General features: G+C 45.3%; 1 protein-coding gene across 5 annotated transcripts in view; it reads left to right on the top strand.

The window, feature by feature from the left end:
* The window catches only part of Atxn1 (ataxin 1), a 399758-nt gene that overhangs the window by 14410 nt on the left and 357404 nt on the right, over positions 1-27944 (top strand). The gene's annotated exons all lie outside the window — the stretch shown is intronic.

Below are 27944 nucleotides of genomic sequence, written 5' to 3'. Positions count from 1 at the left end.
AACCATTATATGGCCTGTTAATATTTCACTCAATACTAGGTTAACCTCCGAGCAGTGTTCTGTTTTCCAGACGGAATCAAAACCAGGCCCCCTTTCTTCAAATATGCCCCTGTGCATTAGAAAATTATTAAAAAAGGAATTTAATATTTATAGAATGTTTAATGCTGTTTTAAAAATACGACTTGGAGTGGAATAGCTTTCCAACACACCTCGGAATGAGGGGTGGTCGGGAGAAATCTGTTTGGCTGCTGGCCTGGAGACCCCGTCTCGCTCTTGCCTTGTTGCTAGACTAGAGGCACGTTAAACCTTGTTCGTCCTCAGTTTACCCGTCTATGAGAAACTGGAATAAACGATAGCATGGGCTTCTTCTCTTGCTGACATTGTATAATTCTGTGACTTTGTGTGTGTGGAGGCTGGAGGTCAACATTGTGTGTCTTTTTGTTTGGCTTTCCATCTTAATCTGGGAGACAGAGTCCCTTGCCTGGCTGGCCAGCAAACTTTGGGGGATCTTCCTGCGTTAACGCCCCCTCCCCCCACTCAGCTCTAGAGTTACAGCACAATGTACAGTTTTGTTGTTTGTTTGTTTGTTTATGTGGGTGATGAACCCAAATGTAGGTCCTCAAGCTCATGCATCAGGCACTTTACTGCCTGAGCCATCTCTCCCTCCCCAGCCAAGTTCTGTGATTTTATTATAATTCCTCCTCTCACCTCCCCTCAGACCTTTGCTTCTGTCAAACATCATTTGCTGTTGTTTGACTTTGTTAGGTTTGGTATTTAATTAGGGTTTATATTTTAGCTATTATTATGTCATTATTTAGAGAGTAAGTCATAAGTGGTACCGACAGTCATTTATCACCACGTCTATATTAGCTTCATACTGCAATAGCTTCCTGTGCCTTTTTTTTTTAACTGTTCTTGCTACCATGCCCCAAACAAGAACCCTCTCTAGAGGTGGAATGTGTTATTATTTGAAGAAGTCTTCCAGCCAATTGTGGCATTATTTCTTGCAAGAGGTACACAGAGCTCAGATCTCTGCAGCAGTATCTAGGGCCATACCCTGCTTTTCATTTGTGAGCAGACATCTTTCTGATGCCATTTGGTTTTACCTCCAGGTACAGGTGGGAGTCTCCAGGTAACTCTTTTGCTCTATTGCCTTGACTCTTCCGATTAGCAAGTGCAATGCAACCTCGTCTGTTTAGTTCATTTATAAGCAGCTCATGCCAATGCCTCTAGATGTGTTGCAATTAATAGTTTCTTTAGGCAGGCGAGTGCAAATGGAAGAGGTGGCCCTCGGATGCTCTTTGAACACCCACCTCCCCGGGAGTGGAAGCTGAGTTTTTGGATTCTGACTGGAGCTCCATGGTGGTGTGGCCCTGCCCACAACTCTTAAAAATCCTTGATCCACAACTTCCTCATCTGTTGAACGGGGAAGAAAATGACTGTCTCGTTATGAAAAACATAATGTCTTACTGAGGGCTTCTTTTGCTATGATGAAACACATGGGGAGGGAAGAAAGGGTTTATTTCACTTCTAGCTCTCAGGTCACACACTCTATTACGAGGAGGAGTCAGGGGAGGAATTCAAGGCAGGAACCTGGAGGCAGGAACCGAAATGGAGACCATGGAGGATTGATCCTTACTGGCCTGTTCCCCATGGTTTCCTCAGCCTGTTGTTTGTTTGTTTGTTTGTTTGTTTTTCTTTTTAGCACCCGAGACCACTAGCCCAGGAGTGGCACCACATGCAGTGAGCTGGGTCCTCCCTCATCAATCACCAGCCAAGAAAATGTACCACCAGGCAATCTGCGGGCAACATTTTCTCAGTTGAAGAGTCCTCTTCCTAAATGACTTTAGCTTGTGCCAAGTTGACATAAAAACCAACCAGTACACATGCCCTGGCCCTATCACCTCGGGGGGCAGAACCTCACAATTATCAAAACAAACCCATAAAAAGAAGGTGAAAGCACAGCATTTTAGAGGTGAGGAAAGAACGAAGACAAGGGTGTGTTTCAGAGGTGAACGGATGCCTTTTGGGTCTTTGAGGATGGGGTGTGAATCCTCATTGGATCTTTGACATTTGGGAGGACCAGATTCACTTCCCTTGTTTGGGAGTGATGACAACAGCAGGTGGGGCTGCTCTGTGGAAGAATAAGTGCCACCCACTGAGGGGTGGAACACAGCCTTTGGGTGGATGTGGTGCCATCCTGGCACTTTTGTTGATCTCCATTCAAGTCCTTAAGCCATGTTCATCTTGTTTATTTATTTTGGGTGCAGTGCAGTACAGTGTGTGTGTGTGTGTGTGTGTGTGTGTGTGTGTGTGTGTAGGTCTGAGGACAACTCACAGGAGAAGGCTTTCTTCTTTCACCATGTGGGTCCTAGGGGATCAAACTCAGATCCTAAGGCTTGCCAGCAAGCACCTTACCTGCTGAGCCATCCCATCCACCACTCCTTGTCTTCTAGATTTTGACAAATTAAGATGTATCCTTTTTTTCCCCCTTCTTCTTCTCTTCCTCATTCCATCTGGCTTTTCCTGTTTGCGGTAAAGACTTGCTACCTAGACTATGAGATTATCCTCTCCTGGAATATGCTACAGTCTATTAGATAGTTCTGTGTGAGATTGCACATCATTTGGCTGCTTGGTCTCTTTCTATTGTTTCTTAAGACGAAGTTATGATGAGTATCTTTGCCCTTAGAAGTAGTTTTTGCTCCGGGTACAGATGAGGAGGCTGAACAGGAGTGAGAAGGGGTTTGTCCTGAACTGCTTTCAAAAAGGCCTCCTGTTTTCCGGCTAGTACTAATGCTGGAGAGAGGAGTCTTGCTTCAGCCTGATTCAAAGCACGAGATTCATCCATCTTACTCCTTTGGCGAGCTTACCTGGCCCCTGGGTTTTCAGATTTGCATTGCTTTGATCCAACTCCAGACAACACATCTCTGTGTTTGCTTACTAATTGTGCTTCTCACACCTAGCAGAGAGGCTCTGTGTGTGATAATCTGCAAAGACAAGCCCTTCCTGTGTTCTAGATATTACTCTTTTGTGACAGGTCTTACTATATCTATCACACACCCCTATTTTTGAATGTCAGGGGCAGTGCTTTTTCACATATGTTTTAGAAATTAGTTATGCTTAATGCATGCATATCCATGTGTGAGTACAGGTAGCTTCTTGAGGAAAGCTTAGCAGCCTCTGGAGCTGGAGGTACAGGGGGTTCTGTCACCTGAACTGGGTCCTGGGAACCAAACTCAGATGCACAGTCCTAACCACTGAGCCACACCTACAGCCCCTGACAGTACTTTGCTGTTGCGTGGAAGTTCCGAGTTTTAGATATGATGGGCTGTTCATTTCTTGGGTTTCTACTGTGGGTCCACTTGGAAGAAAGGAAGACAAAATAGGAGGGGCATCTGGGTTCTGCACAGGCCAGCCAGTGATCAGGCTTTTCTAGGAATAATATTCTAATACTCTCTCCCTTCCTATGGTTTCTCTTGGGAATGTCCTGTTGTTAAAGTCCCCCTGCTGTATACCTCCCAAAGCTCCCCCCCTTTTGCTTCTCCTCCCATCTGCTCTGCCCTCATGACTCTTCCTCACTCTAGGCCGCCATCCCCATCCTGGGCTGTCACATTTCTTCTGCTCTGCCCTGGGTCCCCCTGCTCTCTGTTCTTGACCTATGTGTTTCCTGTCTTGAGAATGTGGGTGGAAGTATGTCCGGCCTCCTCCCTCACTTGAGCCTCAAGGGATGAGGCAGAAATGTCAAAAGTGTAACAGTTGTCCAAGATCCTGATTGGCTGGAGACTCAACCTGCATGGTTGGACTCAGCTCCCCACCAGCCTGAAGGACAGACAGCTTGGGTTGACTTCCGTCCATACTGGAACTGGAAGCATGGAGCCTTTCTCTCTCCACACGGGGTGTCATTCTCTTGGAGATGGCTCTCTGGCCGGAAAGGTTGGCAACAGTCTCCCGGGTATCAAGTTCAAGGGGAAAGTAAGTTTCTGAATTTGGGCTTATGGCTTAGCCAGGCTTGGATGGTTTGACATGGGACATGCCTACTGAATGGACTTTGTAGACAGATATTAGACATTTTTCTTCCTGTTGTTTGAGACAAATCCCAGAGCTCGGGTTGTTCTTGAATGTAGTTGTGGATACAGAGGGTCAGGTGTACAGATGGGGAATGATGCACATGCTACAAACTGTGCTTTTCTCCCCAACAAAGTGGATGGGGTTGTTCTGAAATAGGATTGTTCTGTATACTCCCGGCTGCTGACCTTTAGCTCTTGTAATCCTCTTCTCCCAGCCTCCCCAGTGCTAGGACTTCAGTCATGTATGTGCTAACATGACTGAGTGCACACACTCTTCTCCTGGTCCAAAGCATTTTCCTCTCCAAACATTTCTGAACATTAGGCATCTGTTTACATCTCTGTTTGCTGACGCCCTCCCCATCTCCTGGTCTAGCTTATTCAGCCACAGAATGAAGCTCAGTGTCTCTGATCTGGCTCCCTGGCTGGGGATGTTCTTTTTCATTCCATCTGGGTCACTCATGTAGCGCTGTTTCAGTCACTGAGTGCTGTCCCCTGAGTATTGTTTGTGTTCAAGATCTTAAACTTATTGTACCCCATTCCTTAGGACCAGCACTCCTTTGTTTCTCTTTACATGGACCAGGGTAACAGAATTATGATCCGCATCCCTGTTAACTGTGATGGGGCCACAGTAGAGATGACGGCATCTGTGAGAGCAACATTGGCCATTATGACAGTGGGTGACAAAAGTAATAAGAAAATGCGAGGAGGCTGTGTTGAAGAGAAAAGATGGATGAGGAAGGGCTCAGTGGAGAATCTTCTGGAATGAAAACGTCCCTGCAATAGAATGCTAGGTTTGCTCAGTGTTTGAGTCTTATCAGTACTACATAGTCAACCCAGGGAAAGGAACTTTTTGAATGTCTAAAACTGTCTTTGTGTTGGAAAGGAATTCCTGTTGAGTTGCGGCTTCATGGTGATTCATAAAGGCACAGCTGTTGTGTTGGAGGACTGAATGGATGTTAAGTGGGGTTCGGGTGTCTTAACGTCACTTCCCTGGTCTTGCTCAGTCTTCCTTACACGCTCCGAGGACTCCCATTTCCCGGCTTCGGTGAACACAGGGGCTTACGTTTACCTGGAAGGGAGAATGTCTACAGTTGTGGGTTAGGTGGCCCAGGCCTGGATGAAATAGAGTGTGGAACGGTGAGCCACGTAACGGAGCTGGGGATAGTGAGGCAGGACTCTACGTGACAAGACTCGTCAGGAATGAGACTGAGGGGGTAGAGGAATGAGCTGAAGGCAACCGGGCCGCTTCCACTGGGTGACCCTGCCACCTCCTCTGTCTTGCACATGGCTTTGTCTAGGAGATGCACTGTTGGGGCAGCTAAAGACACCTTTGGCAGGTAGATGGTGTCCGTTTCTAGGGGTCAGATGGAAATGGGATCTTGATCCCAGAACCAAAACCTAGTACACAGCCACACAGGGAACCACATGCTGCCCTATCTTGTTCTAATCTGGGAGATTCCATCTGGGGCAGAAGGAAATCTGGGTGAAAGTCGTTCTGAGTTCTCTTACCACCTCGGGGACAGTCTAGCCCTGAAACCTCCGGGGTTGCTTAACCAGGGCATTGAGAAGCATACATCCATAGACAGTTCTTTTGGGAGATGCCCCTCACCTAGAGACCTGCATAGGAAGCCTTCCTGCCGTCGCTGCATCTTTGGTGCCTGACTCGAGTCTTTTCAGAAGCCAGGCAGTGATTCATGCCTGCATTCCTAGCCTGCAGGAGGCTGAGGCAGGAGGATTGCTTGAGTTCCTGGCCAGCCTGGGCTACGGAGTGAGACCTTATCTCAAAACCAGAAGTTTAAGGTTCAGCTCAGTTTTGTCCTTCTTATGTTTACAACTTCAAAAGAGAAGCATATAATTACTGTGTCGACAGAAAAAAGGATAATTCCGTTCTTAATTTAGACACCATGTCAGGTGTAGTGGTATGTGTTCACAGTTCCAGCACTCTGAAAGTTGGTGCAGGAGGACTGTGAGTTTGAGGCCAGACCTGGCTCACACAGGAAGACCCTATCTCAGAAACAACAAACACAACCAAAAACTATGTAAAAAAATTTTTTTTGGCTCTTCATGAAATTATTGGGGAGTGGCTTATGAGGCTCCACCCATCCCTGAGGAGGACGTTATTGACTTCCGGGGGAAGGCAGTCAAATTCTGCAGTGATGAAGACACTGGTAAATAACCTCTGCTCCATGGGTCAAAAATCAAAACAAAAGACATGAAAGTAGAGGGGGATTGTTGAGAGGAAGGAAGGGGGTCACTGGGAGTAAGAGAGGAATATAACCAAATGCCTCATACACATGCATGACATTGTCAAAGGGATTAACTTAAAAACATCTCCTTCCCTACAGCTTTGCTCTATGTGGAGTCTGAAGGAAATGTGGAAATGATGTCTCAGCCCCACGGTGGTGTTTTATTTCGGCTGCTCTGCTCTCCCCTAAGCCTCTACATCCCTCTACCCTGTCCTCCACTGTTCAGAAGGGGCGGGTTGCGTTCTTTTTCCATCTGGGACCCACCCAGATGAACAGTGCTATTTTTAACAATCCGAATAAACATACAAAAGAAGAAAGACACCCTTTCCCCTCCTGGCACATTGTAGATCTATTTGAGTTGCCCTACATATTAACATAGGCAGATGTGATCTGGGAGTACCGTTGCCATGACAGAAAACATGTTTCTGAATGTGAGCTTGAAATGTGGGCCTCTCCAGACCAAAACCTCTGTCACCTGCTCCAGACCAAACCCTAGGGGGTCATAGTTCATACCCTAGTTGAGCCTGAGAGGATGGCTGTCAGTCTTTGGAAAGGAAGGATGAACAGCTATTTGCTGTGCTGTGAGCAGAGAGCATCATGTACCCTGGCTGATCTTGAAGTTTCTTCTGACTGATGTTCTGAATGGTAACTCTTTGCTGTAAAGTCTTACAAAATTATTTCTTCACCATCATCATCATTATTATTACTGTTAAAATTTCCCATTTTAAATGTCCAGGGTCTTCAAAGGCTTGAAAGTGGCATGGAAGTCCTCTCTGCTTCCTGCTTTTCTTGTAGAACGAGTCAGGGCTGCCTTTATCTCTCGGTGGTACTTTGCTCATACATTCTTATTTAGTGATTCCAGCCTTAGAAACCACAGCCATGCACCCCGTTCAGGGTGGCTGGTGTGTCATGGGTTCTGCCTACCTTGATTACAGTATGTCACGTGAATTCAAGAACTATGGATAAATTGCTCCAGTGAAGAGTCAGCATGACTCCTGGAGTGCGGAATATAGCCATTATCTAAAAGATCAACAATAACAACAGAACCTAGTAGTTCTGACACTGGTTGGAGCTCCAGTGGTGGTGACAGGCCGCTTCCCTTGTCACGTGACTGGATCTGGAATCCCTTAGGAGGTGGTTCTGGGAGTCTCCAGAGAGTATTCTACAAAGAGGAAGGACCCACATGGGATACAAGTGGCACCATCCTACAGGATAGTTCTTTGGCTGACAACAAAGGCACAAAAGAGGAAGCCACCACAGGGCTTCATATCCTCTCTGGGCCTGACCCACCTACAGGTGAGCAAGCGGCCTCCTGCCTCTGCTGCCACAGCCCAGAGCCCTCCGTGCTGTCGTGCCTTCACTTCCCCTCAGATGTGAGCAAAAATAAGCCCCTCTTCCCCCCTGAGCTGTTTCTTGTCAGACATTGGTTACAGCAAGGAAAGAAAATAATTCATGCAGTAAGTGACTAGATGGTTAGCTCTCTAGGCCGGGTTTTCTGTCTTGTAGTCTCTCTCTTTCCTCCAACTCCCAGTTCAACCAAGATCCCCCTGGGCCTTATGCAGGTGAGCCTCTGAATTCATAAAACCAAAGGACATGTCTGTGTCTCATAAAGTTGGTCCAGTTTGAAGATGAACCTGGTAAAATGAAGAAGTAATTCTAGAAGTCACCCTCTTGAATTGAGGGACCCTTTGCTGCCCCCGGGACGTCTGAAAAAAAAAAAAAGATTGTGTGTGTGTGTGACTTTGCATGTGTGTTCATGTACATGCAGGTGCCTATGGAAGCCAGAAGAGGGTTTTGAATTCCCTGCAGCTGGAGTTACTGGTAACTGAGCCCCTCAACATGGGTACTGGGAACTGAACTCCAGTTTTCTGCAAGAACCGTGAGCACTTCAAACCACTGAGTTTCCCTCCAGTCCTGGAACACTGCTTTGTTCCTTTAGATGTTAGATGTGTTGGGAGTGCCCAGCCTCCACTTGATGGATTGAGGAGGAGGGAGAAAGGGTCTCCTTTTACAGCCGCGATACTTTTATGGCTGAGCAGTCTCTCTTTAGTGCCATCCCCGCCAGCAAGGTTAGAAACACCAGGAATTCAAATTGATCTTCCGTTTGGAATCCTGAAATCTGAGAAGTCCCTTCCTGGGTGGGCGGGAGGATGTACTTTCCTACTGTTTCTCCCTTGGTCGTTACAGGAGAAGTTAGCAGAAGCCTGTCTAGCTGCCCATGAATCTGCCTGGTGCTTGCTGGGCAGGAGAAAGCCTGTGGAAGGCAGGAAAATCTTCAGGAGCATGAATTGCTTCTGTAGTGATTATGTATTGACAGCATCTTGTGGTTAATCGCTGTCCATCTCAGTAACCCTAGGGCGTGTTGTCAGAACAGTGACACAGTCCACAGTCTCCCCTCTCTTTGCAGAAGTCATCTAGGGGCGGGCTACCGTGCTGCCAGGTGCAGCACCCCTAGCATCGGATTCACTTCTGTTTGCCACCCCTACTACCTTTACGGTCTTTTGACCCCTGCAGAAGTCAAGGTGATTTGTCATCGCAGCATGCTTTACTTGGTGATGGAGTAGCTAAGAATGTTCTTCTCCACCGTGTTCCAGAAAATGCTTGAGGCCTTCACTTGGTGGCCCCTCTCCCAAGACCTTTGTTGGGAGTGCTCAGGATTGGCTGTCTTTAGTGAACCGGCCAGGAAGCATAATGGGTCCCCATTTTTATTCTGGGCCACCCTAATGGATGACACCCATCTTCAGAGACCTCCCCTTGGACATCATCCCTGTCAGCCAGTGTGTTAACCATCCCATTGTCTGGAGTTGGCCTCCCACTCATTTTGAGCTAGGCTTAGTCACTGATGGCCAGACCCACAGCTGAATGTCACATTGCTTGTCCTCTGTCTCCCCGAGGACTTTACATCTTTCTTGAGCTCTTGGGGACTGTTTGTGTCAATGCTATCCATTCTTTTGCTAGACACAGTGCATGCACCCACTCTTTCTATGTTGGCATTTGCCTGGCAGCATAACCTGGAGTTGAGGCTAAATTCATCTTGCACAGACTTGTTCATGCTGGTTCTGGCCTGCCTTTCACCTGAGCTTTCAAATACACCAGTGATTGGTTTGGCATAGACATGTGTGGACTGTTGGAAGAACTCTCTCTCTTGCTGGATTTCTGTCTTTTTATATAAACATATATGTATTTCCTTTTTAAAAATGTCCTATCATCACTGAATTAAACCACAGGGCTTATTGGCTTATTTTTAAAACCTTGGAGGCTTAACGGTGGCATAGAATAAAATCAATAGGTTTCATTTCTCTTGATGACAATTTGCAACACATCCAAAAGGTGTCTGTTTCTGTCTTGGCAGGAAAGGGTCAAAACTGGAAATCTGCAGCAGAGACAGGCTAGACTGGAGCAATGCAATAGAAGCTGACAAACCCATGCCCCTTGTCAGGAGTTCAGCCATGGAATGTTCTGTAGGACAAAAGGAATGGCAGAGACATTTCAGCTACATTTTGTTCTCGGTCAAAACCTTCTGAAATATAAATCTGCTGTGTGCTGAGAATGGAGACAGCAGTTGATGGAACTTGAATGGCTTTCATTTAACTAGAGGATCCCACAGAAAAAGACGCTATGTTCTGACAACTGTATTTTTGGCTTTCTTTGATTTAAAGAAAATCAAATCCCTGTTTACATATCTGAGAGGATTGTTTTATGGACAAAGACACAGGTCAAATCGCATCACGCTGGCTTCTGCTACAGCAGATAGAAACATTTCTGAAGTGAAATACAAATATTTCTAAGCCCCAGCCGGAGCCCACAGTAATGATACAGTTGGTAATATGAAACCATTTGCAGTTATAATTCAGTTGTAGATGTGCTTTTTTTTTTCCAAAGTGTAGAAATCTTTTTTTAAAACAAAATTCTAATCTCTTGCCAACGCACATTTTTATTTGTACTTCACCTATTTGCATAATAAGGGACGAATATGAATATATATTCCTATATATGTATAATCATAGAAGTCGACTTTATTTTGGTTTTTCTGCAGCAGATTACCTTCTTATTTTTTTTTTTCTCATGATGGCATCCGGAATTGTTTCCAATTGTGGAACTTTCATAATTGCCCACAAATGTGACTTTTCCATGCTGACAGAGCCCGCAGAGGGTTGGCAGCCAGTTCTCATGGTGGATGGGCTTGCACTTTAGAAGCAGGAGCTCTCTGAACCCCGAGTTCTGAGTGGGCCCCCACCTTCCATCCCAGCAGCTGACAATGTGTTGTTCTGGGTTGGGATGTGGAAGCCCAGATCCTCTGGCATCGGCCTGGGACTTGATGCAGGTGTAATCGCTGTTATTAACTATCACTCCCGGAAGCTCCCAGCACTCTGTGGCCTGCGGTTCTTGATGCTCAGGCTTCTCCTGGAGGCTGAGGGCATACATACAGGAGAGCTTAAGTTATCTCGGGTTGTTGGCCAAGCTGCTGCAGCAATGATGTCTGGTAGGTTTTATTCGTATTCTAATTCCTAGGCTCTTGGCTGCACGTCTTACATTTAATTTCAGTTCTTTTCCTTGTGTTAATTTACTCTTTGGTTTGTGATTTTTCTCATTTTGGAAATATTTTCTTATCATTCATTCTCCCATTCTTTTGATGTCATTTTGAGACATGGCCTCATATAATCCAGGTTAGCCTAGAACTCATGATCCTATTGTCCTGGTCTACAGACTTTTTTTTTTTTTTTTTTTTTTTAAGCAGATTTGCTGGGCATGGTGGCTCATGCTTGTAATCCCAGCACTTGGGAGGATGAGGCAGGAAGCAAGCTCACCTAGGTGGCGAGTTCCAAGGCAGCCTAGACTGTAGAGTGATACCTTATCCCACAACATAAAACACAACACACAAGTTCATACCTAGAGCTGGTGAGATGGCTCAGTGGCTAAAGGGCTTCTGCTCAGGCCTGGAATGCCCAGTTAGCTTTCTGGGATCCGTGCAAAAGTGGAAGGAGAAAACCAACTCCTCAAAGTTCCCGTCTTGACCTTCACCACGTATGTGAAGGCATTCCCATTCCCCCACACATAATAAATATAAAAACTTAAAAATCAATCCCCATGCAATAGAAAAGTTTCCATTTGCCCATTATTTCTACCTTGGCCATCTCTTTTGTCTCGGTGCCAGGCCATTGCTGCTCTAAGCTCCTGCTCCAGGAATGCATCTTGCTCTAAGTGCAAGGCTTTGAATTTCCCGGTCAACTTCTCATCGCATCTGGGTCAGTTTTGTAGGCTTAAATTGTTGGCATTCTCTTCAGGGCCCTGCTCCCTGTCCAAGCCCAAACTGCCCATGCTGAGATCAGTCCTTACAGCACCATACATTTCTTCCTATTTCTTGTCCCTTTATTTCCATGGAGGAAAATCTAGTCAGTAAGAAGTTCATTTTGCTGTCCCTTCCTCAAGAACGCTTAAGAGTTCTCCATTCTCCTGATGTACTTCACAGCTTCTGGCTGCAACCACTGCGAGCAAGTCATTGAGAAATCAGTTGTCCCCTACACATGGTTTACAATGTCACTCTCGGTATTTAAAAAATGATTAAGCTTCTCTGTGTGTTCTTTGCTGTGGGTCAGGAACCAGACCTGCTTAGCCATCCATCACAGGAGTTAATCACAAACGGGTCCTCTGAACCAAATAATTAAAAATAGAGCGAAGTTTCTGAGCTAGGCACTTGGCAGAAGGGGCTGTAGTTACATCTGCGCGTGGTTAGGGAAATAGTTCGTGATATTTAAATAACATCAGATTGGCTCTCCGTGGTGCGGGAGTGTCTGTGTGTAATTCCTTTGCCTGAATGCTGTTTGACTGTCAGCTAATCTAGCGTGTATGCATTTGCCTGAGTGCGTGAGTGTGTGTGTGTGTATGTGTGTGAAGGAAAACAAGTGCAAGCATTTTGAAACAGACCCTCAGCATGTAGTCCAGGCTGGCCTCAAACTGGTGGCCCCCCTCCTGCTTCCACCTCCTGAGTGCTGGGGTTATAGGCATGAGCCAGACGCACCCTGCTTTCCCCTGTTGATCCCCTTTCTTTCTTGTTTTTGGGACAGGGTCTCTAACTGGCCCCAAACTCGCCAAGAGGAGTGGAGTGGCTGGCCCACGGGCGCCTCTGTGACCCACTTGTTTCCAGCACTGACACTGCCTGTATGCACCCTCATACCCAGCTTTTTCTTTCTTTCTTTCTTTCTTCTTTTTTTAACTTGGGATTCTGGGAGCCAAACTCCTATCCTCACGTTCACAAGGCCAGCATTTTACATGATGAGCCATCTCTCTAGCCCTTTCTATGGAGGAGCAATGGTTTTGCCAGCATCTCTCGTTAACTGAGAGTCTGGGGGACTTTGAAATCTTCCTGTCTTTGGAGTTTCCGCTCACGAGTTACTTTTGCTAATAGCTTTCTGGAGCTGTAGTGATTGACATGAAATGGTGGTAAATTCTTTCAATTTAAACTGTCGAACATTACAAGTGTCTGGTCCCAGGGAATGATATTTATGCCTGGGGTATACGGCAGACTCAAACCCAGTGCGTCCTCAGTGTAGACGTGTGAGCCACTGGTTTGGAGAACTTAGTCCTTCCACTTGGACTTTCCTTGGGTTTACTTCTGGTCAGCGTTGCATAAAATACATCCAGTTTTGGCCAGTTCCATAGCTATAGCATTACTTTAAAATATTTAGTTTAGTCATAAGCTTTAAATTAATATGTGATATAAAGTTTATTGCTGTCTGGCATTTCTGTTGTTGTTGGAGTGATTCTCTATCCTTGGAGAAGTCTTGTTTTAAGGTTGATTTCTTTTTTGCAGAACAGTTGTTTCATTAAGCTAATAGTTAATACTCAACAAGCAGAGTGAAAAGAGACTGGGATTTATGTGTTTATTTATTTGGTGCTGCTGGGTCTCCGTGATGCCAGGCAAGCAGTCTGCCACTAGGCTACATTTCAAACCTGGAGATTAGGGATTAGTAAAGAAAAAGCTTTATGCTTGCACCTCTGGATCTGAAAAAATTAGATACGTATTTTCTCAGATTATTGGCATTATAAGCTAGCATTATGAGTTAATAGAACAAACATTAAAATTAAGAGCCGTGGCTTGAACTTGCTTGTTGGAATTGAAATTAATCACCAAGGAATAAGTTGGATCTGTTTCATTGCTCACAGAGCCATGCATTCTCGAGTTTGAAGTATCCATGCTACTGTGATTATTTAGGTAGTTTTCATTCATAATATCTCAACTCAGATGAGTTTAAAAAAAATATTTCTGTTCAACTTTGCTGAGATTCAACCTGACTGTATAATTTCGTGTAAATCTGCTGATTAAGCACTGTGTTGGTATAGAACACCAATGTTCTGTAAGTGTGACTTGTAGTTCCAAACAACTTAATCTTTAACTTTTTTTTTTTAATGTTATTTAAGGGACAACTTTTTTTTTTTAAGGGACAACTTTTAACAAGAGTACATTAGTTACTTTTCTGTAGCTGCAATTAAACAACAACAACAACAACAAAAACAACCAACAGCCTATGTCCAAGGTGCAGGATGCTGGCTGATCACATTTCCACCCACAGACAAGAAACAGAAAGAGCAAGCAGGAAGTGGGGTGAGCCTATGAACCCTCAAAGCCTTCCCCCGGTGATGTACTTCCTCCAGCAAGACTCCGCCTCCTGAAGGTTCCACAGCCTTCCTGAACAGCAGCCCTGACAGGGAAGCAAGCTTTCAAATACGCCAGTCTATAGAGGGCGCCCCTCCTTCAAGCCACCATAAAGAGACAGATGAAATTTCCAATTCGGCACTTTCTGCCCGCGTGTATGATATCAGACCTCAGTATATACAGATATTTATATTTTTATGTGAACTCTGAATAGATATAAAAATGGTTGTTTTTGTTTATCTTGTTTTGATTTTGAGGCACAGGCCCACTGGGTCTTCCTGGCTGGCCTTACATTCATGTTAGTCCTGCTCCCCATGTGCTGGAGTACAGCTGTGCTCCGCTGTGTGTCATTAGAGTAATTCTCATCATACTTTCACTTGTGCTTATGTTATGCCTCGTGGCAGATCTCTGCTCTCTTACACAAGATCACTGGTGTAAATGTTAAGGAGAGTCCCTGCCCCAGACACGAGTGGGTGCTGGCTTGCTTTCTTCACACATTTATTATGGAACTGCTAGTTTTGTTGTCTTTTTTTTTTCTTCTGGTCATGTGGCTTATTCTTAAGCTGTGCATACAGAATTATGCTTGAAGGAGCAGAATTTGGCTGCTGTTATTTTCACTGAAGAAAACATTGTCAGTAAAGGTCTGCCTTCTGGGTTTGTGATTGCAAACTCAGGAAGACACGGATATGCTCAAACCAGACCCCAGTGCAGGGAACCTTTTTGTTGTTGTTGTTTCTAATAATGCTGGCTAGCCAGCATGCCAGAGGATTTAGGAGGAGTTAGTCACCCTACTAATCACTTAATCCTCATGGTAAACCTACGCATACTCGTTATTATCACCGCTTCACAGATAAGGTCACTGGGTTAGTAGATTGCCCAAGGTCACAGACTCCTAAGTAAGTAGCAGGATAGAGGTTCAGCTTATCCTGTCTCCACCTCAGCCCCCAGGCTGGTAATGAACGATACCTCATCCCTTGGCTTCACCGACGCAGGACACTTGGAAAATTCTTTTTACTAAATATCGCGTATACAGAAGGGCCCATGTACAAGTGACTCTGTAAGCACTCATTTTGACTCCCCACCCAGGTTTTTAACTTACCAAAAACTTGGTGTGCCTGTGTGGCGCTCTCTGTAAAGGGCTGAGGCCACAGCTTAATGGTAGGCTGTCTGGTTAGCATGCACAGGGCCCTGGGCTGAATCTCTAGCACTAGGGATTCACACACACACACACACACACACACACACACACACACACACACACACAGGTACAGCCTTGCTGGGCCATCTTCTCCCTTCTGTCTTCTCTGAGTTCTGCCAGACCTCTGCCATCTTCCCTCTCTCCTGTCACAATTATCCGACACAAAAGAGAACAGTGTTAGCACTGCTTTAGAACCTCAAAGAAGATGCCCCAGTGTCATATTCAGTACGATTGCAGTGACCATCTCCGGAGATTCTGGGCCAGGCAACAGATTCTTACGCCTGGCCGAAGGCCTGTGTCTTCTTCCAGGTAAGGTGAGCTGCTGAGGAGCCTGTGACTAAGGGGCCAAGCGAGATGTGTTATTTAAGTTGACTGTGCTGACAGCACTCCTGCAGGCTTGTCAGGTTATAATTCGCCAACGTTAGCTCCATAGATGTGCTTTTTAATAGTGTGACTTAAAATAGCCATGTATTTTCTCATAAGCGGTGTGAGGGCGCCGCGTACCACAATCAGAAACCCTTGAATGGAGCACGTTAAGATAACACGGCCTTGTTGTCTCTTAATGTTTCAGTTCAGTCATTCAGCAGTAGCAGTGTGTGTGTGTGTGTGTGTGTGTGTGTGTGGTGTGAACTGAAATAGATTCTGGCCATGGCAAGAATAACAACAGTTCTTCCATTTTGCTGGAGAACATATTTGAATAATTCTCTAAGCTATTATTGATAAGAAGGTTTTTTTGTTTGTTTGTTTTGCTTTGTTTTAAAACAACTGTCTTAATGGCTTGCCAGTTAGAACTATGTTGCTCTTATATTACGTATAATTGTGAAATTATTTAATAGATCTCTTTTAGTTTTACAGGTGTGTGTGTGTGTGTAAGAGACGGAGAGGTGAGAGGTGAGAGAGAGAGAGAGAGAGAGAGAGAGAGAGAGAGAGAAGACATACCTGGATGCCACAGTACAAGTTTGGGCATCAGGAGATGTTTTCAGTTTTGACGTGGAACCAGTGAGTTCCAGGAACTGAACTCAAACACTCAGGCTTGTGAGAAGTGCCTTTACTTGCTGAGCCATCTCTCTGGTTCCAGGATATGTCATGGATTTAAATGGACGACAAAGGCTATCCTAGCGGAACGTTCAGGTGCCTATAAGGTCTTCTGCATATAAATCTGTATTTACACAAGACATTTTTTGTACGAATTTACAAGTGTATGCTTGGACTGGCTTATGGTTTTCTGGTGCTGTCTGCATTTCTGTTCGTAAATATAGTGTGTGTCTTTTATCAACTGCCGTCATAGCACACTTTATGCACAAACTGTCTTTTCTTCTTTTTTTTTTTTTTTTAAGACAGGGTCTCACGATGTAGCCCTGCCTGGATCTGCTATGTAGTCCAGGCTGCCCTTGGACTCACTCTGCCTGCCTCTGCGTCCTGAGTGCTGGGATTAAAGGAGTGTGCTCCAGCTGTATGATTTTGAGCTTTCTCACGTGGGTGTGTTTAGCGGTCATGGTTTGGGGTCTGTAATAATAAGTAGTGGTATAATAAGAAGATTTCAGTGTGTCTATTTCCCCTTGTCTTCTTGCCTGGAAAAAATAAAAATGTGTTGAGACAATGTGCCTATTAAGCTTTAACTATGAAAAAAAAAAAAAAGAAAAGAAAAGAAAGAAAGAACTACAGATGACACTTTGTTGCCGCCTGTCCATTGTCTCAAAAGCATGCCATAAAAATATGGAAAGTAGGGAACTCTTGGCAGAGGCAGCATGAGAGAGTGCTGCTGATTTCCAAGCTGCGTGTGAATATTCCAAGGCCGGCTTCCTGACAGCTATTACTACGGGGATTGGCACCCACGAAGAAAACGTACAGTTTAGTACTTTAGAGCAGATAATTGCTGGGGTGCTTTAAATAGCTCAGGAAATGTGTCGAGTGTTTACTTGACATTTGCTGTATTGAACACTAATACCGAAACATTCTTTGACCACAGAGAATGCCCGGGTGGGTGGGGTGGGGGTAGAGCCGAAGAGAGAGCGAAAAACAGCCACCATGATTCAGTTGCAGCCAAATGGTAAATGAAGTTTGTCAGAATATGGAGACGCCAGGAAAATAAATGACCGTTTGTTTGATCAAGTAGCTTTTTTTTGGGGGGGGGGCAGCGCAGAAGGCAGAGCGCAAAGCACAAACAACTCCCTCGGATTAGGTTTCCATGGCTGGCGGCTATCTTCACCAGGGCTGTCAGAGCCTTTGAGCTGTTGGCTGCTCTAGTTGAATTTTCAAGGTCCTCAAAGCAGGATGAATGGGTGAATTACCTCCTTATTTATTTATTTATTTATTTATTCATTTACTTTTAAATAGTGCTCATCATCTGTCTTGTCTACACATGCTTGTGTGTGTGTGTGTTTGTGTTTTGTGGGGGTACGGGGATCCCAGTGCCTTTCTTATTGTTGTTGTTTTCAATGTATTCATTTTATGTTTATGGATGTCTTCACTGCCTATGTCTAGGTACGGCACACATGCAGTACCTGCTTGGGCCAGAAGAGGGCATCAGATCCCCTGGAACTGGAGTTAGCGTGAGGGTGCTGGTGCTCAAACCTGGGTCCGTCCTCTAGAAGAGCATCCAGTGCTCCTTACTGCTGAGCCATCTCTCCGGCCCCTAATCCCCTTATTTTAAAGTACAGCTCAGGGATTTTGATGTTGGTCCCATGATACCCACTCCAGAGCCTCTTCCACTGACTGTCCAGCCCTTTCCCTGCTCTCCCGGCACTGTGTGGGTCTGATTCTAAAATGGAGTCTGGGGCAGGAAAAGTAGCTCTGATAATGGACTTACTTTTTATCATGCCTTGGGATCCAGTGGCATTTAACTGGGGGCCGGGGAGAATCAGGTTCAGTTTAGGCTACTGAGCCCCCTTGCATAAGACGACAGTTTGAATCCAGTGTCTCCAAGGGAATTTTGATAAAAGCTAATTTGCACATGTTAGAGGTTCGGGAATTTGAAATTGTGCAATGTTAACGAAGTTTGTTTAAAAGCTTCTTATATCTATCTTGTCAACCCAAGCTGCTTTGAAATACACAAGGGAACATTGAAACCAAGTAGCGAAACTCAGAACTTCTCCCTTGGAGGTTGGCCCAACACTAGAAACCCTGGGGCAGAGGAAAGGCTGTATTTTTGGCTTCTCCATTGAGCTGGGAGTTGACCTTGAATGAATCATCTTCAGCTTCGCTGAGCTTTGTGAAGATTCTCTAAGCTCCGGGAAGATATGTGTGGCTGTGTACAGCCTGTGGGAGAAGAGTAGCTGAAGTTCACAGCAGAAGAGCTACTTGAAGGAAAACTTTCCCGTCATGCTGTAGGCATGAGAGCGGCCTTCACGTAGGGCATGGGTATGCCTCTGGCTGAGGCCCAGCATGCAGAGGTCCAGAGGGAGCAGGGATTGTTTTCATAATAATCTGACTCATTTTTCTGAGAGGAAAGGGTACAGGTTGTTGAGCCCAGGGCCTCACATTTGCCAGGCAGGACCTCTACTAACTGAAGCATTTCTCCAGTCCTTACTATGTTTTTAGAATAAAAAAAAAAAAAAAATTTTTTTACTTATATTGTTTTACATTTAAGATATGTTTTGTATTTATTGGCTCACCTTGAACTTCATAAAGTTGTGTGATCGCACACCCCTAAAAAGGGAATTTTATTTATTTATTTATTCATTTAAATCACTATCAGGGGAGCTGGGAGACGGCTCAGCTCTTTCTGTTCTTGCAGATGAATGGATTTTGGTCCCAGCACCTGCATTAGGCAGCTCAAAAGTGCCTGTAACTCCAGTTCCTCCAATACCCTTCTCTGGCCTCCTTGGATACTGGGTCTTGTGTTTTACTTATTATTTATTTAACACATAAATAGAACAAATACATTTTTTAAAATTGCAATTAAACAGTACCAGAGTTCATTCATTATTCAGACATTTAATTTTATTGTGCAAAGGAAATTCCAGGTAGCTGTTTGAAAAGTTTCTTGTAGATCTACTGCTACCTTCCCAGGCCACCCGTGTGTTGTGTCTCCCCTCCCCAACCTCCTGCTTCCTTAGCCTCCCAGTTGCTTAGCCACAGAGGCCAGAATACAGTAGAAGATGAAATATGCCTCGTGCTGCAGATAGCTGAAGTTGGGGGAGGGGGGAGGCTTTAATTTAGCAGTACTTAAAGTGCTGTGGGTTTTGATGTACTTAGACGGAAGGCTGGCAGATCCCTTCAGGCTGGGAACCTCCCAAAGCAGTGCTTGGATTGCATAACACAGCTAAACCTCCACTGCCTGCTGAAGGCGGTTCAGTTACTGCCTCATCGAGGCTTCGTGGTTGTGGAAAGGACTCGGGTGCTAAGCTGCAGTGCCTCCAGTTTGAGCAAAAGAACATTGGCCTTAAACGATAGCGGGCATTTGGCTCTGGGATCCCAGCTGCGGGCAGTCACAAAGCTGACTTCAGATGTGCAAACATTTTAGAGAAAGTTTATGTATTAAACGCAATGTCCTCGTCCTTTCCTCCCTCAGTCCAGCCGTTACTCGCTGTTACCTCCACAGGAAGGCTCCACTTGAAGGTCCCTTTGACTTCTCTGCAAGACATCCGAATGTCTGTACACTCTGAGAATGAGGGTAAGAAGGGGGAAAGAGATGGAGGGCGCCATTTTTAACCCTGCTGCAGCTGATAACAACCTCTTGAGACCGGGTACTTTGTGGAAGGGCTGGGTGTTGAGAGAGGTCGTTACTGTCCTGCAGAAGTCTCTGCCCCAGGGTTTCTCGGGACTGTGAGACGTTGGGATTGATGAGAGCCAAGAACCTCCCATGCATATTGGTTCTGACCAGCTTTAGAAGGAAGCTTGGAGATGGGGAATCTTTAGCAATTACGTATATAAACATATACACACATATACATATGCATGTCACACGTACCCCACCGACAGGTACCTTTATTATGTGCCCATTTAAAATAAAAATTTACAATAAAAAGTTTAAAATATTTGTTACTGTTGTCAACATTGCTTTTTTGAGACACGGTCTCGTGTTGCTCAGGGTGGCCCAGGATGAGTGCTGGAATTAGACCAGCACCATTGCCATAGCAACTGGTTATTGTTATTACACCCAACACTATTGCTATAACAACTATTTATTATTATTATTATTATATTATTATTACACCCAGCACTGTTGTTATGATAACTGTTTATTATTACTATGTTTCATCTGTGTCCCAGGCAGACAGACACCTTGTCACTCAGGGTCTGTGCTTTCCCTTAGTTGGCAGGGTAGTAAGAGCCTTCTCAGTATAAACGATGGTCAAGGCCAAGTGATCACCACATCGGCCCTTGGCAACTTCCTTATATAATGGTAGATGATATGTAAACATGAGCTCTGTGAATGAATGAATGAATGAATGAATGAATGAATGGCACTGTTGGCTGGCTGGCTGGCTGGCTGGCTGGCTGGGTAGTCTCAAGTGGTTCAAGCATGGCTTCAGTTATTTTTATGTGGTGAATGGATGGAATGGTGGTAGGGATACATGTTTCCCTTTCACTGGACAGAAAGCTTGCTTAACCTTTTCGGACCCTGAATTCTTGCTCTCATCGATATTTATACTAGTCATCGTCTAAGAAACATATGCTAAGAAGCCATAATACAAATACTAGCACAGAAAAATAAATGTTGAGCACACACACACAAATGTGCTTTTGAAAGCACTTTAGAATCTCGCTGTGTGCCACGGTCTATATTCTAATATGGGATTATGTAAAATAACCATAGAGGTTTTTCATTTGCTCATTAAGTGATTTGTTGAGCACGTTGAAAGCTTTCGACAAGGGCTTTATACTATTTTTCTTAGCGGGGGACCGGAGAGATGGCTCATAGGTTAAGAGAGCTTTGGCAGAGGCTCTCGTTCAGTCCCCGGAGCCAAGTCAGGCCCCTCACACCTGTCTGTAAGTCCAGCTCTAGAAAGATCTGTGCCCTCTTTGGCCTCTGTGGGTGTGCATATTCTCTCTCTCTCTCTCTCTCTCTCTCACACACACACACTCTCTCTCTCTCTCTCTCTCTCTCACACACACTTTTAAAAACGGAAAAACTATGTTTCCGAAAACTCCATAATTTAGAGGTATTTTTTTTTTCTTTATATTAGGTGTCTTTTTGAACCCCATTTCCTAAGCAAACATTATTATCTTTTTTTATGTTAAGGAGACTTAAAGAAATGGTGGTTGAACATTTTAGCATACATCTCACTTCAGAATGATTTATGTATTTTATTTGTTACTTTTACAATATAATTACATATAACTATAATCGAGCCCCAAGTTAATTGCTCTTTTATCATGTCAAATGGAAAATTTAAGCAATTATGAAGGATTTTGAACTCACCGAGTATAATTTGCTTCATTTTCTGGGGGCTGGGAGGGCAGACTTAGCACTTATTTGTTTCTAAAAGCATCTTTGTACATAATACAACCTCAGAGCAGCGACTTGGTAGGTGAGGAGTTTTAATAATTGGAATTTTAATCACTGTGTTGTTAATTCTGGTCTTGTTTTATGGAAATAAAAGATAACTGTAACATCTTTTCAGTCTGGACCCAGGAAGGACCAGTCTAATTGCACCCATCCAAAGTCAGACTTGGTTAAGATGTTATTCTGTGCCACACAAAATTGTGCTGAAGAGGTCCTAAAAGTTTCCATTTTCAAATGACGATTAAGGGGCTGGGAAGGTCACTCAGTGGGTATGCTGTCTGCCCTGTAAGACTGAGGACCCAGCTTTGAATTCCCAGCACCCACCTAACATTTAGGCATGGAGGCATGTGGCTGCCATCTTAGCTCTGGAGGAGCAGCAGCAGGAAGCCCTCTGGAGGCCTTGGACCAGCCAGCCTAGCTGAATCAGTGAGTGCCAGGTTCTCTGAGAGACCATGGCTCAGAAAGTAGCGGAGGGTGATTGAAGAGGACACCTATGGTCTCCACACCCATTTGTACACATGTAATGTGCCCCCCTACATGTTCATACACACACACACACACACACACACACACACACACAATGGATTCTGCCTACTGTCATTAAGATTGAAGAGCTTTCAGTATCAGTGGATTTAACTGTGACTTAGCCCCCTGACTTTCTGACATTCCAGTCCATGATGGACCTTCCTCAGGCTTCAGCTTAATATGGTGCTCCATATTATGACCAGAAGGGAACTGTATATCTGTATCTTTTCTTTTATTTATTTATTTATTTATTATAATTTATTCACTTTGTATCCCAGCTGTAGCTCCCTCCCTTGTTACCTTCCAATCCCAATCCCACCCTCCATCCTTCCTTTCCTCCCATGCCCCTCCCTCAGTTCACTGATAGGCGTGGTCCTCCTCCCCTTCCATCTGACCCTAGCCTTATCAGGTCTCATCAGGACTGGCTACATTATCTTCCTCTGTGGCCTGGCAAGGCTGCCTCCCTCCTCCCCACCTCCCGTCAGGTGGAGGTGATCAAAGAGCCAACCACTGAGTTCATGTCAGAGATGGTCCCTGCTACCATTACTAGGGAACCCACTTGGAAGCTAAGCTGCCATGGGCTACATCTACACAGGGGTTCTAGGTTATCTCCATGAATGGTCCTCAGTTGCAGTATCAGTCTTTGCAAAGACCCCTTGTCCCAGATTTTTTGGTTCTGTTGCTCTCCTTGTGGAGCTCCTGTTCCCTCCAGGTCTTTCTATCTCTCTTCTTTCATAAGATTCCCTGCACTCTGCCCAAAGTTTGGCTATGAGTCTCAGCATCTGCTTTAATACCCTGCTGCGTAGAGTCTTTCAGAGACCCTCTGTGGTAGGCTCCTGTCCTGTCCTCCGTTTTCTCCTGATTCCCATGTCTATCCTATTCGCTTTCTGAGTGAGGATTGAGCAACTTCCTTAGAGTCCTCCTTCTTGTTTAGCTTCTTTAGGAGTATAGATTGGGAGTAGGAGGCCAGGAGGGACCCCTGTGCTTTCTGTATGTCTGTATTTTATGTTGATTAGCTTTTAGCGGCAGCCTGGGCTCATCACCTGGGAAGGTGTAACCTCGGCTGAGACATCCCCTCCACTGATTGGTGTGTGTATGTGCATGTGGCTCATTTCCTTAATTGCTAACTGGTGTGGTATGGCCCAGCCCACTGTGGACGGTGTCATCTCTATGCAGGTTGGTCTAGGCAATATAGGAGCTAAACAAGCCAGAGGAAGTAAGGCAGTAAGCAGCATTCCTCCACCAGCTCTGCTTCAGTCTCACCCTCCAGGTTCCTTCCTCGAGCTCCTGCTGGACATGAAAGTGTAAGCTTAACCAACTCCCTCCCTCCTCATCCCCCCGCCTTGCTTTGGTCAGTGTTTCCTCGAAGCAACAGAAACCCAACTCAGGCAGAGGGGAAGGTGGAATGGGGCATGCAGCAAAATATCAGCTTGCTTCTTTCTGCCACTCCTCCCCACCGTGTGTTACGCTCTCATGTTCTTGGCTCTGAGGACACTGAAAATACCTGTGTTCACTGAGTCCTTCCTTTTAGAAATGCTCAGGTTTTACGTAAGTGCGCTTCTACCCACTTTTCTGTTGCACGGGTGCAGGGACAAGTTGGAACAGATAGAGGCAACCTGTGGAAAAATGCCTTCTCACACCAGGGTGTAGGAGAAAGTGAGGCGGCAGGTTCTAGCTCAGTGCACACAAGTGCAGGTCGTTATTGATCTCAGCGACCCAGGAAAGGGAGGAAAACTTGAAAACCGTTTCTGAAAATATTTCAACCAAGGTGGTGGACTGTCGAAATTTGGCTTCTGGGGTGAACTGGATTGAGCTGCTTCGGGGGATAGTTTCCTCTGTACCTATTTGCTTCGGCTTGAATGGGAAAGTGGTTTTCTGAGCCTCCATCTCTTCAGCGATGAGTCTTTTCCCATGTTGTTGAGGCATTTTTTTTTTTTCTAGCCTTTATTGCCTTGTGCAGTTCAAGCTTTTCTCCGGCTGTTTTGCCTCCTTCAGGAGCTCCTGGTAACAAATTAACAACCATACTGTTCTGGGATGCAGAAACTGTGTAGCGAGTAGAGTAATAAGTGGCAGTTCTAGAGTCAATAGAGAACTCAGCTCTCAGACTTGGGGAGACTTGGAGGAGTCTGGGCCCCAGAGATCCAAGCGAGATATACCAATTAACAGACAGCGTGAAGGGGGTGGGGGAGAGAGGGAGAATCACGTTTTCCTAGTCACCATACTTCAAGTGCTCTCGTAAACCTGCAGAGATGCTCTCTTGGCTGTCTATCTGAGCCACCTGGCCTCCAGTGGACCATAATTTAGGTAGCAGGTGTGACATTGAAATAAGGTGTCTTGTTTCTTTGGGAATCTTTGGACTTCTGGGCGTTTTGTGTTTCTCTGGGGACACAGGGACTAACAGCGAGGCGGGGCCTTGGTGGGGGTCCCCACAGCTCTGTAAGTGATTGCTCTCTTCAGTCCCTGAAGCCCATGTAAGGCTGGGTCTGGAGGGATGGCCAGTGGGGCTTTGTGTGCGGAGAACCTTCTGTGTCCTGCTCTGGTTGAGTGTTTTCTCTCTAGGGAACGGACTTGATGACTGACAGACCACTGCCATGAAAGGTGCAGCTCCTTCCTCATGTGCAGTCTTGAAGTAAGCCCCTGATCCCTGTGTTTCTGCTCGGTAAGGGCATCTCTAGGGCTGGGGAGGTAGCTCAGTCAGTAAGTCACAAGCACGAGAGCCTGAGCTTGGCCTCTACAATCTTTTGTAAAAAAGCTGGGCAGTGTGCCTGCAATCCCACTACTAAGGAAGCAGAGACAGGGGGATTCCTGGGGGCTTGGGGCAGCTAGAGTAGCTGAATCACCGCATCAGGGTCAGACGCTGTCTTTCTTTAAGTGCAGAGCACAGAACACACACTCGCACAACACTCTCTCTTAGACACACACTCACACACATACTCACACACCAATACTCTCACACACATGTATGAATGCAGGAGTGCACACACATACACATACACACATAGGTAGATATATACTGTATACATACCTAGATACATACTACACACACACACACACACACACACAGGAGCCAGCCAGTTAAATAGCTCTTACAGCCTTCATTTATTTTTTTCTTTCCAGTTATGCTGAGGAGTTGGGTGTAGTCCGCTCTCCCACTCCAGCTCCTCATCAAATCTGTCCATATTTAGACAAACTACCCCGGTGCGTTTAAGAGCGCGGAGCCCTTCGCTCACCTGCTTGGAAGAGCTGATGGAGCAAAACCTCAGGCTGAGCCTTGTGAGTCAGAGACTTAAATGTCATTAACATGAGAAGACTCTTTTGAACATGAAGTCATCGTGCTTGGGGTTCCTTTGAACTGTCTTTGGAGGCTTTTTCAGGAGCTGTACTAGAACTGACATGCTTTGTGTGGAGAAACACGAGAGTGAGGAAAAAAAAATGGTCAGGAACTTGATTCTGAACCAGGGCCAGAAACTTTCAGATGGCAGAAACGTTATCCTGTGATAAATATTTAGTGGAGCTACTTGGCTCATGGGCTCTTTTAAAATGGCTTTTGGGTTTAGGAATTTTGAAAAGTCAGAGATTCTTTGTAATTCAAATTTCCTTCTAAGGAAGGCAGTACACTGTTATTAATTTAAAAAATATATATATATACTTACAAGTTAAAATTGTGTAATTATCTTAATGCTTCGGAGAGATTCTTTTGTGACTAAACATTGGAACTTACGCTGTTGAATGCAGGGAATTTGTCCAGAAAAGCTTAAGGAAATTTAGCCTCCGCAGTGTGATTTGCTCGGCTTCTGAGTACAAGGTTCAGCGGCAGGGGTCATAAATAACACGATTCTGTTTTATCTATGAAAGATGGTGTTTGCATTTGGTCTCCTCATTCTCCTTTTAGGATTAAATAATACTTGTGGCTCACTTCTTGTGTTTGATTTGTAGGGTTAAGTTATATGCAAGCTGACTGTATGAAATTGAACTTGTTTCAACTGTTCAAGGGAGGCCGTTTAGAAAAAGATGATAACAGTCATTTTTTTTTTTTAAGGCGTGTAAATGTCTGAAGATGGAGTACCTGGATTCTTACAGCAGGAGTCAAGATGATAATATGCCGTTGCCTCTGGAAAGAACTCCTGCTCCTGCAGGATTTCGAAGCTCAGGGTCTATAGTCGAAGTGCTTTGAAAAGCACGGCAATGGCTTGCCATCCTTGGCAGAATCCTCCCTCGTTTCTAAGAAGTTTGTGTTAGTGTTGGTAGGAAAGTAGCTTGGAGTATATGAAGTATCGCACACCAACACTAAGGGGCGAGCGAGTGTCCACATGTGTAGAAGGAGGCCCGAGGTTCCTGGAAAGCGTCGTCCTTGATCTCTCTCCTCTTTGACTAAACTCAGAGCTCGCTGTTTCAGACAGCCTGGCTAGTCGCCTTGTTCTAGGGATCCCTTCTCTTTGCCCCCAGCTGCCTGGGATGACACAGGCTGCCATGTTGCCATACCCGTGTGACTTTTATATGAATCAGGTGGGATCCAAACTCAGGTCCTTACACCTGCACCTGTATCACCAGCCCACTGAACTGTCTCCTCAGCGCGTCCCCTCCCCTCCCTGTCACCCGCCCTGCAGCTCTGTGTTGAAGAACAAAAGGCAAGGGGAGAACCTTTTTGTTTAAATCTTTAGATTATTATCAGTAATCCCTTCCAATGTTTTACATCCGTTTAAATATTTTTTTTTTAATTTCTGTAACTCAATACAGTCCTATGCACACAAACTTACTTCAAGTTAAAGACAATAAATTTCTATAGAACTAGAATTCTCACACCTACTTCATAAGTGCAGGTGTGTGTGTGTGTGCTTGCATGGGTGTGAACACGCCTCACACATAGAAAGAGAGAGAGTCAGTCACATGAGAGGGGGTATATAAGTTGTGCAGACACCATAAACTTGCTTGGTTGCTGAGGTTGGCCTTGAACTCCTGGTCCTTCTGCCTCAACCCCTTCTGAGTTCTAGGACTGTAGGCACACATGAGCCTGCCCTTCTGGTGGTGGCTAAGCTGACCTTGTGCCTCACGGTGCAGACTGGCTGGGAGGTGGGGCGTGTACCCTGAGCTGCTGGGTAGGCAGCAATGTGTGCCTTTACCTGGTGCGCTTAGGAAGTGGTTAAGCACTCTTCATTTCTGCTCAGTGTCACGTTTGTTTGTCTGAGGCAGGTTGTCAGCGTTGACGCTGGCCTTGCTTTGACCTTGTGATCTTCTTCCTCTCACTCCCAATACTAGGCTCTAACGGGCATGCACCACCACATTTGGTCCTAGCGATGGAAGTCCTCCAGAAGGTCTCAAGATCTCTGGGAACTGTATTTCACCAGGACCCTCCTCCGTATAGATGATTTTCTAGGGAGAAGGTTGTCATTGCAAGGAGATCCTCAGAGGATTTTCTGTCTCTCAAATAGCCCATAAGAAGCATTCACTGAGAACCAAGAGACAGGGATACCCAAGGCAAACTGCTCGAAGGGATGCCATTGCAGGCCTTATTACAGGAAGCAAGCCGCCAGTCACCTTCTTATTCAATTAAAAATGACCACAGTGTGTCCTCGCTAGGAACTACTCAAGTGCAGACATACCCGGTGTGTCCTGAAAACATATTGTTTTGAGAGAACGGATGAAATAATCTGGAGAGTGCCTGTTACCCACATTTCAGAGTGGTCAGATGCCAGAGCTGGTGGCAACTCCTGGCTTTCGTTTGCACTAGATATTGCGCAGCACAAGACAATGAGGAACCTTTGGGGAAAAGTGTGGAGGGATGGCTTGGAGGGGAGCCGCCATC

The sequence above is a fragment of the Meriones unguiculatus genome, chromosome 19 (genome assembly GCF_030254825.1).
Source record: "Meriones unguiculatus strain TT.TT164.6M chromosome 19, Bangor_MerUng_6.1, whole genome shotgun sequence".
Lineage (NCBI taxonomy): Eukaryota > Metazoa > Chordata > Mammalia > Rodentia > Muridae > Meriones > Meriones unguiculatus.
The sequence above is the reverse complement of the archived record's forward strand: the minus strand, read 5'-3'. Positions and strand labels throughout refer to the sequence as shown.